The sequence below is a fragment of the Labrus bergylta genome, chromosome 2 (genome assembly GCF_963930695.1).
Source record: "Labrus bergylta chromosome 2, fLabBer1.1, whole genome shotgun sequence".
Taxonomy (NCBI): domain Eukaryota; kingdom Metazoa; phylum Chordata; class Actinopteri; order Labriformes; family Labridae; genus Labrus; species Labrus bergylta.
The window spans coordinates 18,942,064-18,964,186 of record NC_089196.1 but is presented as its reverse complement, the minus strand read 5'-3'; the positions used below and the strand labels follow the sequence as shown (position 1 = coordinate 18,964,186).

Here is a 22,123-nt window from a genome sequence, read left to right as displayed (position 1 = left end):
AGTAAGATCAACAAATGTGAAGTACACAAATTCAGGATCAATTAATCAATTCGAAGTGAAACAATTATCCACTTCCTAATTTAAGATACTTCTTTATTTTAAAAATCCCTTGGCACGTCTTTGTCACTGTTTTTGTCAAAGCACACCTCCAAGCTCCAGGTAGATATTGACCATTAACTTAGAGTAAAAGCCAATCATGAAGATGATTTCTTGAGAAGAAATAAGAAGAGTGAAAAAAAAAAATCCAATTCTATACAAAATATGGGTCAAATTGTCAATTTATACTCAAGTGATTTTTTTTTTAATGTTAACTATCAAAGAGGCCTATGATATCATCTCAAACCAAATACAAGCCACTGAACTTAATTGAATAAAAATGATTATATGTTGGGATGTCCCGATCAGCTTTTTAAGCCCCCGATCCCGATCCGATCTTTTAATATTGAGAATCAGCCGATACAGAGTCCCGATCTGATACTTATATTTGCCTAGATAAGAGATGGTCCATGTTTTTTACATTACAAAATGAACATTTGTAAACATTAAGTTACTACAAGATGTCATCAGCTTACATTCAACTTAGTCCAGCTAGTATTGTTGTAAAACTCACATAAAATCTAAATTCTACCCAGAATGGTGTAAAAGCTTTGTTTACCTTTAATATTCAGTCATAAAAAAATGACAAATTCACTTAGTGCTGTTTTATAATAAATAACAAGTTAACTTGAATGCACTTAAACACACCGCAAGGACTATAGCCAACGACCAACCAACACGTATGTTCTGCGCATGCGTGAGAGGAAATAACTCTCCGTGCCAGCAGGCTGTGGTAGTCTGTAATTGTCATTCCAAAGAGGGGAAACCGGAAGAGGACGAGGAAGAACGTGGATAAATAAACCGTTGTTGTGATATCAGAAGACAATTCTGTCGCTCAACACTGTAATATAGGAACTTCTAATTGAGATTAATGTCTGATATAAAGTTAAAAACGGCACTGGCAGCCCTTGGTCTTGTATTAGTGAAACAGGAATAGAAGAGGCGCTTCCGTATTTCTTCTCGTACACTGGCTTTCCTGTTTCACTTAGCTGAACATCAGAGATATTCCTACCCTCAACCGCGCCAGCTCACGCGGATTCAACATGTAGAGGCCCAGAAGAAGCCAATTGGGGCCGATGGGTAGCGAAGGAGCTGGACACATCACAAAAACTAGGGCGACGACCGATCACCGACGGCTGACGGTCTCCTTGGTGTGTGTATGACAGCTGACGTAGACGATCAGATGAGCTGATCGGCTTCTAATTCCCAATCCCTGATCAGTAAAGATATGCCAAAATTGGCTCCGATCCTCTACTTGACATTGGGATCGGGACATCTCTAGTTATATGGCAGATTTGTGATATTTGAAACAAATATTATATCGTGCTCCAAAGAATGGATGTATCATGTTGTGATTAAAACAGTCATTTAAATATCCCTAGTATAATTCAGGAACTATCTTCAAGATAGTTGACTACATTCAGAGACACAGGAAGCCAAAAGTCTAATCCATATTTTACATTGTAGACGTATCACACTTGCAATGCCATTTTATTCGAGGGAAAGACCTCCTCTTTTCAGCTTAAAACATCCAGTTTATCCTCCTCCAAACAAACGAGTTCAAGGACACTACACAGAGCTGTAGACAAACACAAGATTTCACACGCACTCACCCACAAGCAACGATTCAATGTTTTGCTGTCTCCACACACACACACAAGGTGTCAACGCAGTATACTCACAAACACCCTAAAACCTAAGCTAGCTGTTTTGACTGCAGCGCACCATCAGCCAATGGACTGTGTTTCAGTTTGATAAGCAGGTGTGTGGAGCATCATAGTGTAACAAGTGAACACAACCAGACCCTGAATTATGCATCGTCATGTACAAGACCAGCAAACAATAAAACAATCTGTAGTTTAAGAGCAGACCAACATCAGGATGTACAGTTGATTCATAATTCAGATCATAAATGACCTTGTGACCTTTCTCTGAGTGGCTTTATTCCTGTGTGGAATTAAACTACAGCAGCTTTTTTTTTTCTTCTCTTCTACCTCTCTTTTTTATCAGTTTTTTAACCCAGCTTCTTGTCTTTTTGGTTTCAGCACCTCCAACATCATCCTCCTCTGTAATTTTGATTGTGCCGAGCGACAGATTGGGTGCTCAGAGGAACTGCATTCAATAAAAAAAAGTAGAAGAATGGATGGAAGGATAAGAGAAGGAGGATAAAATGTATTGTGTCCCCCTTATGAATGTCTCTGCATGATTTATAACACATACTGACACATGCATGAGCCTCTGGGGAAGTTGTTGCTGCACTTCTCAGCCTCGCTCACTCCAATGGGTTGGCATTTGTGTCCAACCAACAAGAGAAAGGTACAGATAGATCGAGAGAAAAGAGGGGAAAGTGTAAGGGTCAGAGTGTGTTAGTGTTTTTTTTGTGTTTATGGGTGGCTTTAAAAGATACCACACATTGCCAAACAACAACCCTTTTCACACATATGGAAATCTCCTGAAAAACTCTAGAGATTTAGCTACCCGGAGGTGCTTTAGGCTATGTGTGAACGCAAACAGCCGCATTTTTCACTTTACCCAGAGTTTATCCGGCCAGATCCCTAGTATTTTATCTGCAGAATATCCGAGTGAGCTCATGTCTGAACGCGGCCGAATATACTCCGGAGGTTTTCAATTTGAGCCAATAGGAAGAGAATGACGTTTATATAGTGACTGGCACGCGACCACTACGGTCTCTGTGCACGTAATTAAACGACTGCATTTTGTTTTCTGTTCGTCAGTATGTTGTTCTCCAATCTTTTGTGGATGTTGTTATTCCATTGGATTACACATAGCATTTATATAAAGGCAGATATTCTCATTATAGCGTCGTGTAGTGGACTCTGTTGCTTTGGCCGCTAAGTTTCCGTGTTGTTTATTTACGTCACGTCTTACGTCAGGAAATCCCCCGCCCCCCCTCCCCTTTGACAGGGAAAGTCCCCCGCTGTGAGGAGCATATGTGAACGGCTAGTTCGGGAGAATCTCCGGAGAAGTCCCCCTGTAAATATCTAGCTATTATCCGGAGTGCATATGTGAAAACGGCTAATGTCAGCCAAGTATCCATTTGAGCCGTAAGAGTCGCTCTGTGTACAGACAGCTTTTGTTCAGAGTTGCAATGATTTAAATTAGAATTTTACACTGCAGATGAGCAAAGTAGGATACTTATGCACTTTAAGACAGTTGTGTTTGAGGAAAAGATACAGTCAAAAAAAAGGCTGGGGGGGAGCTGAGGAAAGGCTTGATCAACGCGAAGAAAAGGTGAGAGAGAAAAGGAGCTTGAAAAAAGCCACAGAGGATGTGTGTCACAAACAGCATTGTCATGAAACTAAAGGAGACAGAGAGATTCCAAAAGAGATAGTCCTGTGAGTTGTTATGGTATCCTTTAGAAATGGACTTTCAAAGCATGCAGTGACACCACCAGATCGTTTAACATAGTCCTTACTTATTTAAAGGCCTGTAGGTTTAAGGTAATGTAGTGTCTGAACTTTACTGTAGCATATATCTGTTGTACTAAAGTATCACAGACTTTATGACTAAGTTTATTAGTGCTAGAGCTAATTATAGAAATCTTGATATCCAACTGCTAACTTTCTATTCCTCCTGTTGCATGACTAACACTTGGATATGAATCATAAATTCTGAGTCACGAGCCGTTGATTTCAGAGGCAGAAATTGGCAAATAAAACTGCTTTGACAACCTTGTAATGCATTTCTGTTCATGGGCAAAACAATCCAATTTAACAGCTTTCAGGGATTGGCAAAACAATTAATCTAGCCGTATGTGATAACTGGTATCAAGCGAGGACCCTGTCCAAGTTCAGGCCGTCTTTCGATTTCAGTTTCTCACATGAAACACTTGAAAAGTATGTGATATGTTGACTTACAGTTTTTCTGCTGTGGATATCAATGATGACATTACTTCCTCTATGACTAGCTTGGGAAATATGTGTAAAAGTAATTATTCTCCTTTGCTAACAATGGCCAAAGAACCATTTGAGACAGTCACTCAACAAACCAGCTATCCGACAGTCAAGCAAAAAGTTTGGACTTAATCCAAACAATCTTAATTAATTTCACATTTAAAGCAATGTATGCAATAAATGTTATATGTTATAATTAGCCCGTCTTTATTTTAACTTTGAGCCCTAATTTGCCTGATTTTAATCAATCCTAATGAGTCTCAATGTCACTTCGCTGGATGATAACTGAGGGGAGCTTTTGATGAGTCACACTGGAGCTAGTTGTACTTTAAATCGCATGTCCCACAGTGAAATACTGCTTTAAATAGAGCTGAGACAACTAAATACAAGGCAAATTTCACAGAAATTCTCCTGGGATGAAAATATAATAATCCTCAGAGATAGAAAGAAACTAAACATTATCATGGTGTGGATTATTAGAGCTGTGACTCATTTTCACACACACACACACACACACACACACACACACACACACACACACACACACACACACACACACACACACACACACACACACACACACACACACACACACACACACACACACACACACACACACACACACACACACACACACACACACACACACACACACACACACACACACAATTTAGAGACTTCAGGGCTGCTCTCATATCTACAACTTAGTGACACTATTGAGACATGCATGCGCACAAACATACACCAAATAATGTTACCTTCTCAGATTAGCTTTGAGGCTAATGCCAACATAAATGGGGGTGTTGGTGGATAGAGGAATAAATAGACAAATAAGGGGCCATGTGCTGAGTCTATTTTTTTACATGAACAAGAAGTCAGACAAGGGAACGCATAGATCATCTAGTCAATTTCAAAATAAAACACAACATAGTAACTCCTATAGTGTTCCCTTTATTACCAGATGATCTTGTAGTTATCCTGTGATCTTGTGAACCTCCATATTGACTAAGAACTCTATTGTTGGCAGGTTGGTAATTAAAACAAAAAAGTTCACAACTTTCAGTGCCCAGGGGTCATATTTATATTGCCGAATGGTATTGAACCAGGTATTGATATAAAAAAGCTTCTGAATTAATAACACATCACTGCATTTACTTCATGCCCTGCGCTTCACTAACTTTGGGAAAACACATCTAAATCCTTGCAGCTGAATCAAATCTCAGAGATAATCTAACAGGCGGGATTAGTATGGAGTTAGACCAGAAAACACATACGCACACCTTGGGTCACACACTGACTCTGCCAAACAAAGACCAACCCTCCTTCAATGTGAAAGCCTTTTTAGAGAACCCCATGAATCCAGAGGGGTCAGCTTGTGTCCGTGCCCCTGGAGTGAAGCCTGGAGTTTTCTCTATTAAAGCCATTCATCCTCTCTGGCAAGTATCAGTGCTTGCGTGTTCTCAGCTGAGCTCTTTTTTCTTAAACCTGGTCAATGGTGTGTGTGGTCTACTGTCTTCCTGATTCTAAACCCACACAGTGTTTCTCACACACACAAAATCAATGTCTGCAGTGTATTTTTACAAACCCCACCCCCTTTAGATAAATATAAATGACGCACAAACAGAGTTAATGAAACAAGCTAACATGCTACGTTCAGTGACACAGAGCCCCATCACAGCGCTGTTAAATTATTCAACAGTCCCTCACAGAATACTTTGCACATCAGAGTAAGTGAGAGTGGAGGAGGAGCAGGGGGCTGCTCATCATGGGTACCAGGGATTGAGTGGTATGAGGATCAACAGGTAACACGCACGCACGCACGCAGTGTCTTTTGCTTTTGACGTGGCAAGTGAACTAAATCAGGTAATCAGACGCTGGTGGCACAGTGGTTAGTGGCACGCCACATGTATGGAAGCTGTAGTCTTTCAAGCAGGCGGCCCAGGTTCAAATCCGACCTGTGGCTCCTTCCCTGCATATCATTCCCCACTCTCTGTCTCCCTGATTTCCAACTCTATCCACTGTCGTATCTCTCAAATAAAGGCACAAAAAGCCCAAAAACAAATCTATAAAAAAACAAAAACAAAAAAAAGAAAGTGAGAATACAATCCTTTCACTTGACACACCTAGTAATATCCTAAGCACCAATGTAACAGTGATTGTTATTGCTTTTAAACTTTAAATAAGGTTCTTATGAAATACAAATTCAAGTAGTTATTAGCATAAGGTTAGGAAGTTTCAATGAAGGGAGCAGGGGGATAGAAATGGCTTGAATGCACCTGATTAACCACCTAGACTAAGCCTGAAAAACAGAAAAAGGCAGAATTTTGATCCGGAAGACATCCTTATTCCTCATTAGCATTGATGTTTGATACTCAACCTGCTGATCTCGAGCCGCATCTCTTTAAGTCCTACTGAAGATCAATAAATACATAAAAATTTAAAAAAGGGAAACATTGTCAGCAGAAATTATTCTTTGCAAGTCACTGTGTTTCCCAAACATAAACAACACTCAGGTACATTGCCCAGTATGTATTCAAGGCCCCCCCAAGTATTAAAACTGAACTTTTCTTAATCTGTATATTATCGCCATGGCGTGCGTGCAAGAGAGAGAGGTGAGAGAGAGATAAGATTCCACTGGTACTATATACTCCTATAAATGCTCAGACCAAGGTGTGATATTTCTTGGTAAAGCTGAAGGTTCTCATGCCTGCATTTCATCATTCAAGTGTTATCTTCAATATTTTTCTGCACTTCCCTTGTTCATGATGATTTTATGTGATTCAAGACTCAAAATTTGTATATAAAAGATAAGATTTAAAAAGAAATATATAAATATACAAAATGTTTTACGTATAAAATGTCAGCGCGTAAAGTGTCCAGGCTGTTAAAGTGCAGTGTGATGCACTTCTTCATCAACAAGCCTCCACACACGGATCACGTGGTGTCATAACGGAATACCACATACGTCTCAAAATGCAGCTCAATTTATTTAAGTGTCTTTAGCTAATGAATAGTGAACAAAAAAGCAGAAATATACAAAAAGCAAAGCTATGAGATGCAAAGCTTTAGATGGAGTGGGACAAGACACTGTTTGAAGTATGTGTGCATGTGTAAGAATGTGTGTAGATAAGAAAATGAAGCGACCTGAATTGAAGTAAGATAGGAAAATTGAAGTCATCAAATAAGTAAGAGAATGGAGTATAGACATTATATATGACCTAATATAAATAGCGTACCATGGATTTGGCTCTCTCACAATTATTTTGGTCAAACTATTTTTAGCCCTCGTAGGCCATGCACAGTACCAGTTAATCACTCTGAAAACACGACTCCACCAGCACCACCTCCTCTTAGCTGACTCACTGAACAAACACCAACGTCTATGTGTTGGATTTAATGGAAATGATGTCCACAAAACCATTCAATTAATATAAATTGCTTGTACATTGGCAGCAATGCCTTATTCATTGTCCCCAGGAGAATTTGGAGTAAAAAAATAACACTTGAATCATCCCAATAGCACCTTGTCTACAGAGAAGAAATTGCATGAGGAGCATATAGCAGACCAGCAGCAGCAGGAGTCATTCAGGCACAAATCTGTGTGTAATAGAAAAAAAACAGCTGTACCCTAACCCAGATCTTCCTCTGCTAACTTGGACAAATTATATCCTACATATCTTGGCTTCTGGCTGTGGGTCAGAAAGTGTATGCAGAGTGTGCGTATGTGGAATGAGACTCCATGAGTGTATGTAGGCAGAGTTTGTGGCACAAGGAGGATTTGTGCGTGTGTTCTTTTGTGTTTGTATCTCTCCATTACGTGAAGACAAAGAAGTCAGAGGCAAAAAAAAGAAAGAGATAGAGAAAAGGGGAACAATGGATTGTTTCAATAATATAACTTAACTAGAAAAAAGGTCAGAATGATTTAAAGCTTAGTGAACATTTAACATTATGAAACTTTGTCCTTTCCGTTGCCTGGGTCGCCTCTGTGTCTGCCCAACCCATGGAGTTGACTGATTGACTGAACACAATGAAATGAATCAGCTGTTTCTTGATTGAGTCAGGTCCATTTCAATTATAAAAAGCCACACTGTTAATGTTATATATCAGGCAAACACTTAGGTTGCTTTCACATCTTTAGCCCTATCCGCACGGGACTAGTAGTAATTTGTACTAAATGCGGAGGTCGTATGTGATCTTAAAGAGCCCATATTATGCCCTTTTTGGGGTTCGTATATTTAATCTATGTACCTACTTTTGTACATTCACAATAGCTAAAGTTCGAAAAAAGTGTCTGTTTTCATGTTCTGCTCCTCCTTGCTCCCTCTCCACTCTGAGTCTGTCAGCTACACTTTTTTGAGCCCAGACTGTTAGACCCCACATGGGCCAAGTCTGCTCTGATTGGTCTGCCGATCCGCTCTGTCGTTATTGGTCAGTTGCTCAGCACGCGTCTCGGAAATTTCAACATGAGCTGCAGGGCTTGCCACAACGAGCCAACAGGCTTAGATCAGTGATCTCACACTGACAATGACGTCGCACTGACAAATTTTTATCGAGGGGGGCTAGAACCGAGCGTTACATGCAGCTAATGCTACAGCTAACAGGAGGACGTAGGAGAAGCCGCTTTTCCGCAGACTTTGAATTTTTGCACATAGATATGCCTAAACATGCACAGGACACTTGGAAAACACACTAAAGAGCATATAAAACCAGAAAAAAGTATAATATGGGACCTTTAATCCAGTACGAATCTGCCATGTCCGTAATTGGTAAAGTAACAATTCCACCGCAAATTACCTCCCATATTTCTCCAAACACAGAGGTTATGTGATAATATTAGTCCCATGCGAATCGGCATCGCTGTGATTTGGGCTAGTTTTTTTTTTTGTTCTCCGCGCCTTTTCCTGGTAGAGAATTATGGAGGCTGCATTGGCAATTATAAATGAAAGTTTTGACAGCATTTTTGGGTGCAAATTCAGGAGGCTCATCTACCTACACAGCATGGAGACCCATTCGCAGAAAGAGCAAGCTCAAATCCATCAGAAGAGCAAAATCTCTAAAGATGATAAGAAGAATTACATGCATGGAACATTTTTCTATCTTTTACGCATAGGTTACACAGAGCCTTGTGTTATACGAGTAGAGTATGTCTGTCTGTGAATGGCTCAGTGGTCCATACAGCCTGATCTCTGTGTGTGTAATAAACGGCCCGACACCTCAAGTAACAAGCCGGACTCTCCGTGTCTGGTTACAACTTGCTGCACCCCACTTAAAGTGACGGGGGTTAGTCCCGAAGTTGAGGGCTACAACTTCGGCCCTGAAGCAGACCAATAGGTCTCAGCTGTGCGCTCCGACCACGGTCAGAACGCCGAAGCAGGAAAGGTTAACACTTTACATCATATCCGGGGGATAATGTCAGTAAATTCAAGTTAAAACACAGACTTCACTTATCCCGTGCGAATGCGCCGCATGAAACACAGACGTGGTGGGGTAATTTCTAAATCACATGAGGTCCCCAGGTAATACTAGTCCCATGTGAACAGGGCTATAGACTGGAAATATTAATGGATGAAGCCTGAGTGATGTCAGACATCTGTTACGGGCCAGCAGGGGGCTGCGGAGGCTCATCGGCAACCGCCACCATGCTGTAAATCCTGTCTCAGTCTAATTTACAGTCAACCTAACGACAGGCTTAGAGCTCAAGCTGAGGCGTGTTTTAAGCCTCTTGACGAACCTCGCACCCAACATGTTAATCAAGTTGGAAATTGGGGAAAGAATTAGGTGCTCGACTTGCCAACATTTTCATCATCAATATGGGGGACAAATATGTTTTGTTAATGTTAAGATACTTTTTAATAGAATCACAGAATTCACATAAACGTTTTGCTCAAATATAACTTGTAACAGAGACATTACACACATCTTCTCTGTAGCATCCACGCTGTCTGTTGTTACAATATTCAGACTTTTTGAACTAAACACATGAACACACTGAAGTGAATGATCACGCGGATGAATGACTTCCCAACTCGTAAACCAGTGTTCGGTTCTTTGGTCCACCAGGGTTCTTTTGAGCATTCACACCACCCCAAAGTTTCCAGAGTTAGTTTCAAATGGACCAAATGGCTTAGGTGTGAATGCACCTTTAATATCCACACAATAAAACAGAGGATAGTTAGTAAAGAGACAGCTACTGGATACCATTTGTAGGCAGTGTCCAAAGCTGTGTCTGTGTAAAAAAGAGGAAGATGGTGAAGGGGGTGCTTAGCAAGGAATGACACAAGTAACAAATAATGAAGCAAGTTATGTTTACCAAAAGTCCACCTTTCTTTAAAATTATTTCCGCTAAGAAAGATAGAGATTTATTTTATTTGAATCAAACTAAACTTTAGCAACACGTGTGAACACAGTCTCATGGAGAGGAAATTAGATTATGCTTTAAACAGTAGGTGCTGCTACTCTTAACTTTTTTTCACATGTTCAAAGATGATGCTTTTCAGTCCTGTCTGAAAAAAACATTCAGGGGTTCTTGATTATTCAGTTACCAAAAAGAATCCATCAATATCCAGTGTCACTTATTACACCTCAAACAATCTCAAATCATTGTAGACCAATGTCTAATCTCATCAAGAATTTGAAACACCTATCTATGTGAAGTACCGGTATACACAATCCCAATTTCTTCAAAACATTTCCTTCCATCTTCTCATTTACTGTGGCTTGCTCAGGTTGTGGTCCTGCTGGCTAATGAGCTCGTATCAGGGGTTGATGACACGATTGGGTGACTGGAGACTTGTCAATCAGGTTGTAATTTGTAAAGCATTGGACCGCACACCAGTTTAATTTAATCCATGTCACTGACCTAGGAGTCACTGGGTTCAACAGAGAATCTGTCTAAATCTGTCTGCAACAGTTAAGCCTTCAATACAAAAATGAACAGCTAAAATACTAATCTGAAACTGCGTTACAAAGGATTAAGTGTGCAGTACCTGTTATCGATTAAATGGTATTACGTGTGAGCATCATTGTGAAATTGAACCACACATTTACTTTACTGCTTTGGTTTGGGCAACATTTGATGTATTAGATTTGAAAACAAGGTACAAAAATAAAAATATGGGCATTTAACTTTTAATACTACAAAAAAGTAATTCAAGTAATCAAATGTGTGATCAGATTTTTTTTACCATTAAATCGCTTGCTTTATCCAATAGCAATAATAATGTACAAACAAACAATAAGACAGGTCTCATATATATATATGTTATCATTATTTTTATTTATACTTATCTCAAATTTTGCTGTTATCTTGTCATATTACTAGGCCTAATAAACTATAGTCACATCTGATCACTGGTCAACTAGGTCCATCGATCCATACTTGAGCCTTACTTTGCACTTCTTTGACGATGAAGGGAAGCAGCATAAAATATGCCTTGAGACTGCATATTTTCCTGTTGATCAAATGTCAGAGATGATTGCACAAAGCTTTAGAAGTATGCTTTCTGTGTGGGACCTCACAGGTGAGCACCTTGTGGCCAATACGACAGACAAGAGCGCTAATGTTGTTAAAGCTGCAGAGCTCAATGGATGGACATGTGAGCAATGTTTTGGACATAAACTGAACCTGGCAAACAGACACAATGCTACCATTTTACATAATCTAAATGGAGGTATCTAGGTGATGACTGCCTATTATATTCTTTCTGTGTTTGTGTTTGTCATATTTAGTGGTGAAACAGATCAGACTTGATCCCTGGTCAGTTCGGATCCCCCTGGTTGATCCCCATGGAGGGAAGCTATCTCCCCATGGATGGAGTTCACAGATTCCCTGTCAGGAGAAGAATATGTGACTATTTCATTCGTGAAGCCTGTCCTACACATCCTCCATAAACAAGTGCTGGCTGAGGAGGAAGATGACGTGGAGCTGACCAAAACAGTCCAAACCAGCATCTTGCAAACTTTTTTTTTTTTTTTTAATATTTATTTTGGGCTTTTCGTGCCCAGAGAGAGGACAGTGGATAGAGTCGGAAACCAGGGAGAGAGAGCAGGGAATGACATGCGGAAGGGGGCCACGGTGGAAGCGAACCCGGGCCAGTGCACTTCACCCTCTTCCTATGATGTCTGCTCTTTTCCTTTAAATTGTGTTTTCGTTGTACACATTTGTTTAAGTACATTTATTTGAGTTAAGGTATTATATCAAATAATCACAGATTAAAGTCACAGATAATTTGGATCATTTGATCAGATCAGAAAATTGAAAAATAATAAAAATATATTTGCTGGCTATAACACAGCGCTGTTTGACAGTCTGTGTGGAGAAGTTTACAGACTACAGCTGGCTGACGTTATGATCATTAAGTTATTGATTGTTGATAAAAGCAGACACGGTGGAGATGAACGGAGAAAAGTTGAACGTGCGTTCCTGACTCGGTCCATACGGATAGCGGATCAACCGTGTTCCGTTGCATATTTGCACTACAAGTAAACAGGTGCGCGTGGTGGTTGGCGTTCCGGTGGGTGTGTGCATTTGCAGCCATGTATGTTGGTGTGTCGCATCTCAGCATAACCCATACCCGTCTGCAGACAGCAGAGGAGCAGGGACAAGTAGCCGCAGCTTGCCTACATCAAACGCGGTTTAGTATAGTTTTAACATGACTGTTGGGATAAATATTTACCGCCATGAAGAGCATTACTCTTGGAAATTAACTTGTCAAACGGAAAATCAACCCGCATTTAGCGCTTGTGGGTGTCAGCGGAGCGTCTGGAACCAATCAAAAGAAATGAACAGTCAATCAGCTGGCTATCCAGCGCGAGCCGCATGCGTAAATGGATAAGAGGGGAGTTAACTGCTAGAAGTCAGAGACGTCGTATTTAAGTTTATGTTCTGCTTGTTCAACAGTCGTTCGATGTATTGATATTTTTAACATACATTCAGAGAGGATTTGATTTGCAATTTGAATTTTTTTTTTCTTTTGGTGCTTGTCATTTTCCTTTGGCGCTATGTAAAACCTCTTTGGGGGGCGCCAAAGAATTCTCAATGCAGGAAAAACCCAGAAGATGCAAGTTGTTTCTACTTTTCCAGTGGCAATGTTTAAAAGTCATTAGTTTGCAAGAAAGAGATGAAAGTTATTTATTTTCTACTGTCTTAGAGAAGTTGATGAATGCTTTGATTTCTGTTCACATAAACATAAATAGTTTTAGAGGCCTTCAATTCTTGATCATTTTTAATTCTGTAAGGGAAGAATACAGCTTAGACAAAGAAAGAAAACTACTTTACACCTTTTATGTTCATCATCAGCCTCCATGTGAATGATAACACTTGCACAACACATCTGCCTGAATGTGAAATTTCACATACAGAAAGTGGATTATTTACGTCAAATAATTGACCTTTTACAAAAATAAAAAAGGAAAATAAATAAACATTTTTTGCCAAATGGATGCACAGAAATACACCACAATACAAGATTTCCATTGTTTGATGCTCAAAATTTCCAGTGGGGAACCCCCAGCTGCGCACAAACGACTTTTCACGTCCTTTATTTTTTAGTTTCCTCCCTTTATTTACAACTAACAAAAAAAACAAAAACATACAAAAAAGGTTGCCCCCTCCTCCTGTCAGGGAGCCGGGGACTAGGTCACGACGCCTAACAGATAAACATCAGAAAGCAGGGGGAAAAAACTGAGGTTTTAACGTTAGGTTTGTCCTTTCTTCGATTACACAATTATTATAATCTCTAATATCGTTAGTAAATCTGTTGAGCCAGTATGCACAGTATATGCACATGTAAAGGGTAGGAAAGGCACTATCTCCACCTAATTTTGAGCCAAGAAAAACTTTGTTCAAGGTTATGTTGTGTTTGAAAACAAAAGTGCATCTGAATAAGCAGCTTCCCCTGGGAAAAATAAAAATGATATCTCTGTTGTGTAATAAACAATAGGGAAAGAGGAGGCAACACAACAATTAAGAGTAAATGTCAACTAGGTGCAGCCACTGAGGTCATTTCTATTGACCCTGGGTAACAGAAGGGGTTTGTTGTTTGTGCTAAACTGGTGTGAAAAACCAGACAGGACATTCGATAAGTACTGGTGCTTTCATCAATATATGTGTAACACTCACTGCCATTGGACACATCAAGCCAGGCTCAGCTGGGGACTGTGGTGACAAGATGGGCTATATCGACTATGCAATAACCCAGGGCCTGTTTATGACACTATCAATTCCCAGCTGTATTGATTTTCATTGTGGTTGCAGGATACTCTTCAGTAGTACACCCAAACACACCATAGCACAGAGAGCCAAACAAAGGTAAGGAGAAAAAAAAAGCAATAATCAAGTGTATGTAATGAATGAAAAACCTGAGTTATGCATATGAGGGGTGCAAACAAGTACTCGGGAACCCATTAAATAATAATCGGTTACAAAAAAATGTAATTGATAATGGTTTTGTAGTGCACATTTTTGTAAATGTTTCTTGTTGCATTGTGGGTTCTATGATAGGCCTAATTCAAAACAGAAAAAAAGGAACACACTCAAACAGAAATAAAACTTCAGGTGCACGAGCGCAAAAAGAAAATAGATGACAAACAAAGCGCTGATAAAGGCTCTGTGCTGAAACGCGTCCGTTGTTGATCCATATGCTGCTACAAAACAAAACAAAACAAACAAAAATATCCCTTTAATTTACCCCTTTATGAATTCACAATGAACAAAAAATCCCAAACAAACGAAATATGCAATATGCTCTCCGAAAGTTCACTTCAAATTGTCTGTTTAGTCGACAGAAAAAGAACTTTCACTTTGCGATTACCGCTTTACCCCGCCAAACCAATGACGTTTGATCATCCAGGACAGAGCAGCATAACGAGATGTTTTCCTATATTTTGGAATTTTAGATGATTATTCTTTTAATAACTACAAAACGAAACAACCTTATAGGGAGAAATAGCTCATAGCGGACGGACGAGCGAGATTGAGCGAGTGTGTCATTACGCACAGAGGAGAAAGCTGAAACAGACAAACACTTAAATCGTTCACCTGTTCTATTGTAACTTCATTTACCAGAGTAAAGTGTGCTCTACACCGCAGACTGTAGTCTTTGTTAACAGAATGTTGCTGTCAAAACAGCTTCAACGCGCGATGAGTGCGCATTGATGTCTGCGCGTCCGCTCGCCACACTCACTGCTCTTAATTATAATAAAGTGTTAAAACGGTCATAAGATATGTCTGTGTGAATTTTTATTTGAGGTTTGCTGTCTGTTGAAGTAAGAAATTTCCTAATTTGAACGTTAAATACAAAGGCCTATTACTAACAATTATTAAAATCCTGAAGATTCAAATAAATCAATAGTTACAGTTGGCATCGCGTCATAGTTGGGGGCAGGGCCTCCCGTGGGGGAAAAGAATCACAGAAAAAAAAAAAAGAACTACAAAACGATTACTCGAGTACTCGCTTTAACAACGGGAAGAGTAATCGATTAGAGAAGATTTTGCATTTCTGCACCCCTAATGCATATGTAAATAAATATTCACGTAACACACACACACACAAGCATATATGGTGGCAGACAACACATAATAGCAGCGAGAGGGATCAGTCAGGGGCTGTATGACATCAAGACCACACTACAGCCAATATTTACTATATGACTTGCTCTGGCTAATGGGGTGTCTGGTAAACCTGTATTAGTACCGTCACCGTTAATATGTTATGTCATAATATGTCAAATATGATTAAAATAAGGTAGGCTGCCACCATTAGCCTAGTTTGTTCTTATATTTCATTTTGCGCCGCTTTAAAGTCGATTTTCTCCTGCTGGGTTGCATCTTAATGAAATAATTTTTGGTTCAATACCATTCAACCAGTTTTAACCTGCAATATTATAACTCTGATTAAAGACTTATTGGATAGACTACATTACGTGCTGACTGCGAGTAGCAGTTTTGTCACACACCACTTCTCTTTACAATATCCGCATGAAGATGTATATTTCGAGAGGTTTTAAGTATGAGGACCTCTTTTTTGTCACCTGTTGCCATGGAGAATCATAGTATTGGGGCTCCATTAATGTTGGCATTTTATAGTCGTGGTTCATGCACTGAACACAGAGTGAACATGCTCAGAGTTGTTTTAACGAACGTAAATCAGCTGTTCTGGAACCAGAAACTCAGAGTTTCCCAACTGAGGGTAATTCAACTCAGAGCTCAGGGTTAGACTGAAAGTTTGTTAATTGAAACAGGATCCTGTTGTCTTCTGCATGTTTCTCTCTAGCAGATCTAGTGTCTCACACACACTGATCAGAGGGCAACTGCCAACAGTGTTGTTGAAAATATCTGGTAATTCTAACTCTGTTTAAGCTTAAATAAAAAATACATTCTATTTCTGCCAAATATGTTTGGTTTGCTGTTTTCAGCAGCAGCTTAACACATCTCTGCTGTCGAGAAACAAAACTTAAAACCACACACATTCAGTAAGAAGACACTGAGATCTGAACGCACATTGACTTTTAAAATATATTTCTCTGCACTCACAAACATAAATGAGAAAGGTATCCTATAAAACAGGTTTTTTGATACCATGATATGAATTTGAGGGCATATCAACCACCTCTTCTTCCACTGTGTCTAAGGTTTAAGCTCCTTGACAACTATACTAGCCCATCAAACACTCAAGAACTCTTAGCAAATGTGCCATAGAAGACTCTCATGGAAGGAGGGTCCAATCGCATCCGAAACATGACAGTAACAAGTCAAGTGCCTATGGTCAAATGCCTACACCAGCTAGTGAGTCATCCTGCCGCTGTAGCCACATTCGGCTTTCCCACAAGGCCATGCAAAATGCATGAGAGTACCAGAGAGTTTGAGTGTAAGAGAGAGAATGTGCAAACACACGAATGCCTTGCACATGTACACAGCCACACAGATAACACCAAGAACGCATGTAATCATGGCATGAAGCGTTGCAGTCATTTCATCAGCACTGTGCATGAACACACACACAGAGGGACTTCTTCTTGTGGAAGTACACACAAGCTGATCTAGTTTCAACTCCAAGTTTATGTGTGTATTTGTACATCTACAAAGGGAGGACTGAGCATGGAGTGAAGTGCTATCTAAAGCCCAACAGGATTTTCCAATCAGGCACAGCAGAAAGATTAGTAGAGGCCTATTGCATACTATGCTTGTAGTGAAAGCAGTACAAAAGACAAATTATGACAGTGAGTAGGACATGCAGCTGCCACTTCCGGAGTTTTTTTTACACTATAATAAAACGTTAAAGATTAAAGATAAAATGCTAAAATTGCCTGCAATGATCTACTTTTGATTCCTGTAAATTAATTCATTTTTTAACTGAACTCTTCCTGACATTAAATAATCTATTCTTTAATCATAAAGGAAAAATAATTAAATGAGTATACTAGTCATAGGCATATAGGTTTTATACATTTTGTGTGTTTGAGATACCCTGCAATTTTGAACAAGTACTTTATACTCTCAAATAATAACTCTTCAAGTCAGAGCAGGATATATTGTCTAACACAGTTTGCGTTATTTTACCCTTTGTCCATTCCAATAAAAAAGCACCAATTTGTGTATTCACTTCTCCAACAAATTAAACTAATAATGTATGATTTGATTACTAGCTGCCTAGCTGAGGAAGTCGGGCACCCTTTTACTCTGAGATCTGCTGCATGAGACTACAAATTCTTAAAATACCATTCTTTTGGTGCACTGTTTCATCTTTGTGATATTTTTAAATTTACATTGGATCCCCATTCCAAATTTTTACCCCAGTAACAACTATTCTTCCTAGGGTCCATACAAAGATAATAAGACAGAAAAAAAACACAATAACAAGATTAATCAAATTCACAATATTAATTCACAAAATGTATGAAGTTTTAAATTACACCACTGGTGTATGCCGGTAAGGGACCATAGACTGGAATGTCACTGGGACATTGTAATGAGGCATACACTTTTCACACTTGAGATCGGGTCCTCTACTACTGCATAAATGTGCACAGCCTCAAAAAAAGTAGAAGCTTTAAAGACTTGGGCCCTCTCTGTTTTCCCATACAGAGGCTTGTTATAAAACAACGGGGATAAATTACTATACATGCATTTTCTTTTGCCTAGCTCCAGTGATTGGCTCCTCCAGTTGATGCCGTCATATTAATTAAAACGTTCTTAAAACGTGTGTGACCCATAGACCGATATGGTTCGACCTCACTTTGAACTGCCCACACACAACTATTTCAAAAAGGCAGATGGGTCTCTTGTAGCTCTATTGTGTGATGTTTCTATTGTGTTATTCTTCTTCATATGTTTTGTTGCTGCTACTTCTCTTTATTTGTTGTCTAATATGGGTTGGCAAACAGTTAAGAGCTGATTACCGCCTACCCTAGATTGGGATGTGATTGAATACTGCTGTGTGTGATTGCCTCTTATCTCCACTTAGAGATATTGGTCTTGTGACTGCATGCACCAAATTGTGATACCTGTACTGTAACAGTTGGGGACGAATACAAGAACTGTTACAGGTGAATTGGTTGATGAATTTCACCCATAACCTCGGCTGGTGAGTCATAAAGTTAATTTTGGACCCTGGCAGTACATAAAATTGCAACGTATATTAAAATGTGTTATTGCAATATATATTGCAGAAAGACAACAAATATTTCTATGTCAGTTTTTCAGCACAACATTAAACCCTCCATTACACCTCAAAGAATATGTTTCATCTAGAGAAGCCAAGGAATACTAACCTACAACCTCTCTTCCCATCCCACCCCCCCCCCCCCCCCCCCCCTTCTGTTTTAAAAATGATCAGAAAAAATTGAAAGCGTAAGACAGGGATGAAATCAAGCAGAGGAAACCCCAAAATGGAAACATGCATCTAGGCCACTGAGTCATTTCCCCTGTGTTTTGCCTCTTCTTCGTCTTTTTCAAATATACACTGACAGTATAAATTATGTACATCATCGCATGGGTTTACACAGAGTGGGAGAGAGCCCATGGGCTTTAGGACTTAGGATTTCAGTGTTTTATCCCCTGTTAAGTCTGCCCGCAATTAGTTTGGGAATTAATTCAGGCTGAGAACTTCCTCCCCTTCCTCTTTTAGATCTACTGATTCATCCAAGCCTCTCTTAAATACTCACACGTTCAGAGGGAGTGAAAAAAAAAGATCTGCCTTGAGGAGGTTGGATTTTACCCACACAGATGACTTTAAGGTAACACCAACATCATAGTTAATACAAGGCACTTGAGTAAATATTTTGTTTGCAAATTTCATGCTTAGAGAGGGTATACAACTGTGAGTAGTAGGGCCACTTACATAAAAACAATCAATATGCCAACTGCAGTTAAAGCACTGAGTCTTTTAAAACCCAGGCATTGAAGTATTGATTGATGAGTTTTTGAGTGAAAAACTAACAAAAAAATACTACAGACAATGCCTTCAAGTCATCAGTTATCCATCCATTTTCTTCCGCTTAGGTCGGGTCGCGGTGGTAGCAGGCGCAGTAAGTCAACCCAGACTTCCCTCTCCCCAGCAACGTTTTCCAGCTCATCCTAGGGGATTCCGAGGTGTTCCCAGGCTAGACGGGACATATAATCCCTCCAGCGCATTCTGGGTCTGCCCCGGGGTCTCCTCCCAGTTGGTCGTGCCTGGAAAACCTCTAAAGGGAGGCGTCCAGGAGGCATCCTTAACAGATGCCCAAACCACCTCAACTGGCTCCTTTCGATGCGGAGGAGCAGCGGCTCTACTCCGAGCTCCTCACCCTGTCTCTAATGCTGAGCCCAGCCACGCTCCGGAGGAAGCTCATTTCGGCCGCTTATACCCGCGATCTCATTCTTTCGGTCACTACCCATAGCTCATGACCATAGGTGAGGATTGGAATGTAGATCAACCGGTAAATCGAGAGCTTTGCCTTCAGGCTCAGCTCCCTCTTCGCCACAACGGTCCGGCACAACACCTGCATTACTGCTGACGCTGAGCCAATCCGTCTGTCAATCTCACGCTCCATCCTACCCTCACTCGTGAACAAGACCCCGAGATACTTGAACTCCTCCACTTGGGGCAAGGACTCACTCCCCACCCAGAGAGAGCAATCAACCTTCTTCCGGCAGAGAACCATGGCCTCGGACTTGGAGGTGCTAACCCTCATCCCAGCTGCTTCGCACTCGGCTGCAAACCACCCCAATGCCTGCTAGAGGTCCCAGCTTGAGGAAGCCAACAAAACCACATCATCTGCAAAAAGCAGAGACGAGATTTTGAGGTCCCCAAACTGGAAATCCTCCTCCCCCCGGCTGCTCCTTGAGATCCTGTCCATGAAGATCACAAACAGGATTGGTGACAAGGGGCAACCGTGGCGGAGGCCAACACGCACTGGGAACGTGTCTGACTTTGTGCCGAGGATGCGGACATAGCTCCCACTTTGGTCATACTGGGACCGGATGGCTTGTACCAACAGCCCCGGGGCCCCATATTCCCGTAGTACCCCCCACATGATCCCCCGAGGGACACAGTCAAAAGCCTTCTCCAAATCCACAAAACACATAAACTGGATGAGCAAATTCCCATGCTCCCCCAAGAAGCCCTGCGAGGGTAAAGAGCTGGTCCACTGTCCCACAGCCGAAACGGAATCCACATTGTTCCTCCTGTATCCGAGGTTAGACAATCGACCGGAGCCTCCTTTCCAGCACCCTAGAGTAAGCTTTCCCCGGAAGGCTGAGAAGTGTGATACCCCGATAATTGGAGCACACCCACCGGTCCCCCTTTTTGAAAATGGGAACCACCACACCGGTCTTCCACTCCACAGGCACTGTCCTTAATCAGTTAATCAAAACAATTAATACAAGTCATAAAAAGGTTTCTCAAACTTTCTAGAGCCCGCACAAAGTCTTTGAATTGCTTGTTCTGTATTTCAAGGTGACATATTTTACAATTTCTCATCCCCAACTGTGTACAACCAAGCCATACATAATCCTTTATTACCAAGTTCTGTCTAAGATAATTTATTTCACTGGTTTAGCAATTCAGTTTCTCACTACAAGAGACATGCTGAAAAATAGATGTTGTAGAGGGTAGCAAGGTTTTATCTTTAAGGCAAAGCATCACTCCAACAGATTGATAACCCTGGTGTCAATTCTCATATTTCTTTATTTTGTTTTCCTTAATTTTCCTGCAGGGATCTAAAAACTTCTGCAACCTCTCACACCATGTCCCCTTTGGGCAAGAAATAGGAGAGCAGTCACTACTACATCCTTCAATGTTTCCCACAGAATGGGAATGTCGTGGGTTATACTGCTTTAGCTTTTTTAATGCTATGTAGCACTTAAACTGAGTTCATTGTTAATGACAAACTGCTTAAACCTGCTCATCCGACTCTTAGCCATGAGTTAATGTACTTTGGTTGCTGTCAATGTATCTTTGGCAGGCTGTCCAAACACAGTACTTGTGGAAAACACTTGCCCCAACAACCAATGTCTGATCTCACCACATATCAGACGTCATGACTCCAGTCCACTGCATCCTATTGTCCTGTGTATGTTATTCCAATCAATCAATAGTTAAATCAGTTGGATATTTATTCTGCAAATATGTGTTGATCAAAAAGGAAGGGACATAAATAAATAACAGAAACTTAATTCATAACATAGAGCTCAATAAACCAAAGTGAGAGACAGAGAAAGAATGAGAGGCAGACAAAAGCTCTTTGAATAGGTGTATGTAAGGGAGCATCACAAGTTTTGGTCCAACTTTCTATTAAGATGGCCCTTCTCAGGTTATTCTGTTGACTAACAGCCTGTCCTATCAGCACGCGATGCGAGCGAGCAAAATCAGCCTGATTGTATTGTATCCTATTGTGGTTTCCTAACTGCCTGTGAGCTATGCAGGGCGAAGCAGTGCGACAGGGTGAGCCATTTTTACCCCAACGCCCCGTTTCTATTTTCCTCTATGTTGCTTCAACACAAAAGCACTTGATGTCAAACTGATTGCAAGGGGAAACTGAAATTCACAGAGCAAAGAATTATATATTTAACAGTATTTACAACAGTTGAGTTTCCCCCTTTTCGTTCATAAAGTTATGGAGAGGATGCTAATTAA

At 40.4% G+C, this 22,123-nt stretch overlaps 1 protein-coding gene across 3 annotated transcripts in view; it reads right to left on the bottom strand.

Moving 5' to 3' along the window:
- taok3a (TAO kinase 3a) overlaps nt 1-22,123 on the bottom strand; it is a 77,511-nt gene that overhangs the window by 42,505 nt on the left and 12,883 nt on the right. The window lies entirely within an intron of this gene.